This window comes from Asparagus officinalis, chromosome 1 (assembly GCF_001876935.1).
Source record: "Asparagus officinalis chromosome 1, Aspof.V1, whole genome shotgun sequence".
Taxonomy (NCBI): Eukaryota; Viridiplantae; Streptophyta; class Magnoliopsida; order Asparagales; family Asparagaceae; genus Asparagus; species Asparagus officinalis.
This window is the reverse complement of record NC_033794.1, coordinates 108,516,348-108,522,778: the sequence shown is the minus strand read 5'-3', so window position 1 is coordinate 108,522,778 and position 6,431 is coordinate 108,516,348.

Genomic DNA, 6,431 nt, shown 5'->3' with positions numbered 1-6,431 from the left:
ATATATATATATATATAAATATATATATATATATATATAAAATATGAATATGCTAGAAGATAAGTTTAGAAAAACTTTTCCAAGAATCAAGAGTGAGAGAGATGTAGATTGAAGCCCAAACACGAAAAGAATACTTCTCCTCTTGTGAAAACCACTTCACATAAACAAAACTTGAAACACTTGAAAACTCTTAAATAAATTTGCCCAAAACTTGATTTGAATTTTACTTAGTTAGTTCAGAAGTTTGTGGGTATGGGGTATATATAGGATCACAAAACAAAGCCTAAAAGCCAAGAAAATCCAAGCAAAAAGACAAAAAAACCAAAAAATTAGGAAGCTAGAAAACTATCCATTACAGTGCCATCAGTCGACTGATACCGTTCATCAGTCGACTGATGAGCTGACCGTTACAGATCGCTCATCTGTCATCGGTCGACTGATGGTTCATCAGTCGACTGAGCAAAACTTTTTGCTTTTCCAGTCACTTTCATCGGTCGACTAATGATTTCATCAGTCGACTGATAACGTGCATAAGGATAACAGTAAAAATTGATTTCAAACACCTTTTAAAAATAGCAAATAAATTCTAAAAATTAAAGAACTTTAGAAAATATTTATAAACATGAAAATAAGCATGTTACAAAAAAAATTTAAATTGTATTTTCTATTTGTGAAAACTCATCATTTTGCAAAATTGGTCAAAATACGAAATCTCAAAACACATGATTTTGACAAAATAATTTTAAACAAGTTTAAAACTTCTTTTGAATGGATTTAGACTTAGGAAAGGATGTAAACTAGTATTATTAAGTCCATAAACTAAGAATACATTATTTACCCAGAACAAAGATGATAAGGACGTATATGTATATAAATATATCTATTAGTTTCATATTTATATCGTAAAACTTAAAAATGATAAACTGAAAATGTGTATGTGTGTAATATTTGAGCTTATAAGCATAACACACAAAATATAACATCTAAACTAGAAACAATATACCCAAGCTAAGAGATCTTCGATATGCTCGTCTTGGTTGCGGATGAAGCTTGAACTTGTACTTGACTTGAAATGCAAAGCCTCATTCCGATATTCCTTCCATCCTCCAATGGATATGATCGTGTAGGTTCAAGTCAATCCAACCTCCAACGGAGGATCTTTGTGAGAATACCTAACAAGCAAATATAAACATTCGACAAACGTTGTTAGGATTTTTTTTTGTCAATGAAAAAGTTTTTATTCATTTTCCAAATTTGAAATTGTGAAGTACATCAAAGCTTACCAGAAGCTAAGCCTAGTAATCAACTAATACTGGGAACAACTCAGCAAGCTTACATTTTCTCGATTCTTTCTCTCATATGTTCAGGAATTGTTTCATTAAGAACTTTTAAAAGGATAGACATCTTCACTTCTTTAAATATCTGATCAGGCTCACGGAATTTTTGTTGAAAAATTCTTAGATTCCTCTCCTTCCATATCCAATGCACTGTCACCGATAAAGCCATTTCTTTTTAATTTCTTCATGTAACCAAATCCCTTCAAATTTGTGTTATACCAGGTTATTATTTGTAAAAATTATTTGTTAATTATCAAAACTAGATTAGATAGTAGGCTCATAAACATGAGACCCAACACCTCCCCCCTCACTCTCTCTCCCTTTCTCTTCATAATTTAGAATCAAACTGAAAATCATGAGAGTCATATTGGAATATTTCTCTTCTTAACCTAGAATCAAACTAAAGATCATGAGAGTCATATTAGAACCTCTCAACCATCCAGATGACCTGTGGTGGGTAAATATAACTCTCTTTTTAATATTAATAAGCTATTAATGGGATTTCCCCTATAGCTATGGTCAATAGCTATAGCGAAAGTCGTATTAGTCTTAGTATATAGACAGATTTGCTTCGTTATCCGCACACAGAGAGATAAGCTTATAGTGCATATATATGTATCACAATATCAAATCCAATATAAGCAAAATAGTTTGACATGTCTTTATAGAATATTGTGAGAATATGTATACGATATATTCGTCCAATAGATTCCACAATCACTTCACACTCACAGTTTAAATGGTCAAATTTCAAATAGTACGAGTCTACTCTAAAGGCAAAATACAGACTACAGGCCTGCTAAAAACTTACCCTTGCCAGTCTCCTTTTCATATGTGGGCTAATCCCAAACTAGAGCTAGTCTCCTACAATGTTGTGCTGTAAAAGGTATGGGACTAAATATTATAAAGGGCTATATATACGTCTTTGTTTGATAAGTAGGAAGTTCTACTTCTATATTCATAGAAGCGTAGCATACTATAGGGGAATAAAAAAATAACCAAGAAAAATCTAAAGACGTGTGAATTTTGTCATCATACATACATAGCTAATATGAAAGTTCAATTTGTTAGAATATTAAACTATAACTCTCAACTTTTGCAATACGAGTTTAGATGTGTGGGTAGAGGGACTTTAAGATGATATCATAGCGCAGCCTAGGTTCAAATCACACCGGTCATGAATTTAAAATAGATTTTCTAAAAAGTAACATTGTTACGTGAGTCTAAATTTTAACCTATAAAAAGAATGCTCAATCTGTGAGTGCATGTAAGAGTATGAAGCAATTCTAACACCTCATTATAGCACTCAAAGTTACAGAATTTCTCTCCCCGAAAAAGGAAAGAACCAAAAGAGAAGAAAAGTGCAGATTTAGAGAGGAAAATTGCAGATTTAGCTAAGACGTAATATTTATCTTAAGTACGTCCTTGTGAAAAAGAATGGGTAATTAATTAAGCGAGATCCTTAATTGGGTTTTTGAAGATCATGCTGTTCATAAACAACATATAAAATAATAGAGTGGACAAGTGTTAAAAATACAGTTACATTAACTTCATATGTGAGGAGATTAATTGTCCATATTTTAGTTATATAAGATTGAAATGATTTTTTTAATGGTCAGAAGACCATTTCATCCAAATAGTGCAAAATACAGTAACAGCCAACACAATTAAGACATTTCCTCCTAATCCAATTTCATATCATCTATAAGAACTTTATTTAAGAAATCTGGAGGATCTTCAATCCAGACTTGGGAACTCTCGAGCTCAATAACCTTCCGCGCTAAGGTGTGTGCAGCGTTATTCTCAGAACGAACCACTTAGATATTCAATAATATAATATGTTACACAACCTTTGCATATCCTCGATCATTTGACCAAAAGATAATAATTTCATAGAATTCCTCTGAATAGCTCCAATGACTTAGTCAATGTTCCCGTGCACTCGAATTAAGTTTAACAACCCTGCATAAAAAGTTTCCTTCACATCTCGTGTTGTGCGCCGCAGAAGCCCGATTCGACAAATCAATAGCTCACACAAGAACCAATAATAGACCACAATAGAACACAAGCAACCCAATCACAGCAAGAACACAAGATATACGTGGTTTGGCAATGTGCCTACGTCCACGGGGCAAGGAGGGGGAGTTTTACTATTTGAAATCAAGGGGAATACAAATTGGGGAGTTTTACTATTTGAAATCAAGGGGAATACAAATTAGGGTTACAAATCTTACCAAAACCCACAAATAAGCCCTCTTAGGGGAATACAAATTAGGGTTACAAATCTTACCAAAACCCACAAATAAGCCCTCTTAATCTCTCCAATTGTCTCCAACAATAGAAACCCCAAATCTCCTCTTTCAGCTGCTCAAAATTCTCTCCCTTAAACCCTAAAACCGAGTTAAGGGTATTTATACAACTCCCAAACGAAACGGGTTTGGAAGCAGAACCCAGGCCCAAACCGCTTCGGCGGTCGACCGTGGCAGTCGACCGCGATCCATCGCGGTCGACCGCGACGGTCGACCGCCCTCAATCCCATTCGGTGGTCGACCGCGACGGTCGACCGCGGCAAAAGCAGAAACTTCTGTGGTCGACCGCCGCGGTCGACCGCCACTGATCCAAGCGCATAGTAGGCGATGTGCACGAACGCGATCGACCGCCGCGGTCGACCGCCACCCTATCTGCCTGAAACCTGAGTCTGAAAGCCAATTCTACATCTCGCACTACGTACTACCCCCACACCAATCATTCTTTGATCTGCAAAGACAGCACAATCCACATTGACTTTCATATTACTCGAACTAGGAGCAATCCATCCCTTTGAGACTGAAGTTAAACTACACAATACATAGTATAGTTTCTTAAGATTTCAGAAATAAATTATGGTAATCTTTCACTCTAGAAACCAATTCAATTGCCTCTCCTTTCTAAGCGAAACCAATTCAATTGCCTCTCTTCCCCTTCCTTCATGTTTGACTTCATTTTTTATTTTTCCATAATAGCCAGCGAAGAACAAAATAAAATCAAACTTATGCCCCTCCATCGCTTTGCATATACCTCGTATCCATTTTCTTATTTTAGTCCCATCCGTCATAAATGAGCTATATTTGCATTTGCCCACACCAATCTAGCAAAGAGACAACTCCATAATACATGTTGAATTGATTCAGCATCTGCTTCGCAAATCCAACAATCTTCAGGGATTACTAACCCAAGTTGATTTTGTTAGATATTTTGTTAACAAAAGGCAATTTTGCCTTCATGAATTATAATAAATATTGTAATTAAAACATGCAATTAAAAATATGTGTAACGGATATATAATTATGGGGAACGTTATAAAATTTATGATGAACGTTACAGAATTAATTACGGGTTTTGTAACGTCTTTTCCAACCCTATATATATATCCGTTTGTTGAGTTCAAAATGATAAGGAAAAATATACAACAAGTTTCTCTTGTTTTTCTTCTCTCTCCTACATATTATTTTCATCTACATCTTAGTTTTATTTTATGGGCAACTTCCTTCATCTGAGCTGAAGCTCTGCACTCTCGCCCGAGTGTAGAGGCCGGCCGTTTCTGGGGTTTTTTTACCGCTAAGGGGAGGGAACCATCTGCGCCAGGGCGATAGACGGGTTCTCAATCTTCTAGGGCAGTGAATACACGACTGCTCCCGTTCAGGCCAGTTTTAATTGTTTAATTTTTCGGATTTATCTGCATGCTATAATCTTAATTATTTGATAAATTTCCAACAATCTAGAAGATTGATAATGTAGCTATTATTATTTTTTAATTCCGAAAATGTTTCTACACGTATTGATGCATGCTAATTAAATAGATCTACTGCAATATACTTCTTACAAGGAACATAATTTTGTAGTCAAGTAGTTTGATGAACATACTTATGCACCTGATCACATATTAAGGCTACGTGTTCTTGCTTCTTTGTCTGCATTCCTCCTGTGTCTTGTGGCTTGTGCATATGATGGCAAGAGACTCCATCATTAATTTGTTAATTAGAATTATATCATCAACTTTGATCCAAAAGCAATTCACATCATGCTCTCTCTCACAAACTTTATGCTTGCATACATAAAGATATGGAAAGGAAGGATAAGACCTTTTAAAAAAAATCCGTTATTGTTAAAAAAAAAGCTGTTGTTCATAGGATAAACAATTACTGTTCATCCAAAAAAAATATTTTGCCATTACTATTCATTAGTGTTCATGAAAAAAAAATAATTTGAGATTATTGTTACTATTCTAAACTGTTTACTAAAAATATTTTTGCTAATTGCTTATCTATTAATTAATAGTACTGTTAAAATAATAATAATAATTAAATTTCTATTACTGTTCATTCGAGATGATTACTGTTCATCCGAGAATTTTTAACTGTTAATTATTGATTAGTTAATTATTACATTTATTACATTTAATTAATTGTTGTTAATTAAGTTGTAATAATTACTACTAATTAATTCTAACAGTTACTTAAAATTAATTGTAAGTAATTGTTTTAATTGCTTTTATTGCTTTAATTGCTGTTTTAAGATGTTGGAAGTGGGCTCTTTGCCTTCCAGTACCTCACGAGTCTGAAGTTCAAGCTCTTCCACAAATTAAATCTTTCTCGGCCTTACTGTTCTAAGCTTGCTGGGGCAGGCCGGAGTCGTTCTGACAGACCCCACAAAACAAATTTTTACTCTCACGACATGTAAATAATGAGGTTCGAACATCAATAGGTAAACCCCTCCTCGGTTTTATCCAACATATGTTTGTAGTATAATTGCTAGGCAATTTAAATGATTACAGGAAATAATTTAAAGTTTCTATATACTGTTAAAGAACAAAAACTCATTGAGTGAACCGATTCAAGTTTTCTTGGATTAGTTGGTGTCTAAGGCAAGGTTTAAGGGTTGCGTAACGCGCTCTGATGTACTTAATTGATCTTTGATCAACCTCTATTACTATCCTTACCTGGCTAACTACCCGGGTAAAACTTTAATCTTTTCACTTTAGGAGTTTTTGGTTTGGAATAAGAGGACCGGAATTATGTGAAAATTCATATGCATTTATTTAATTACGCTTCTTGC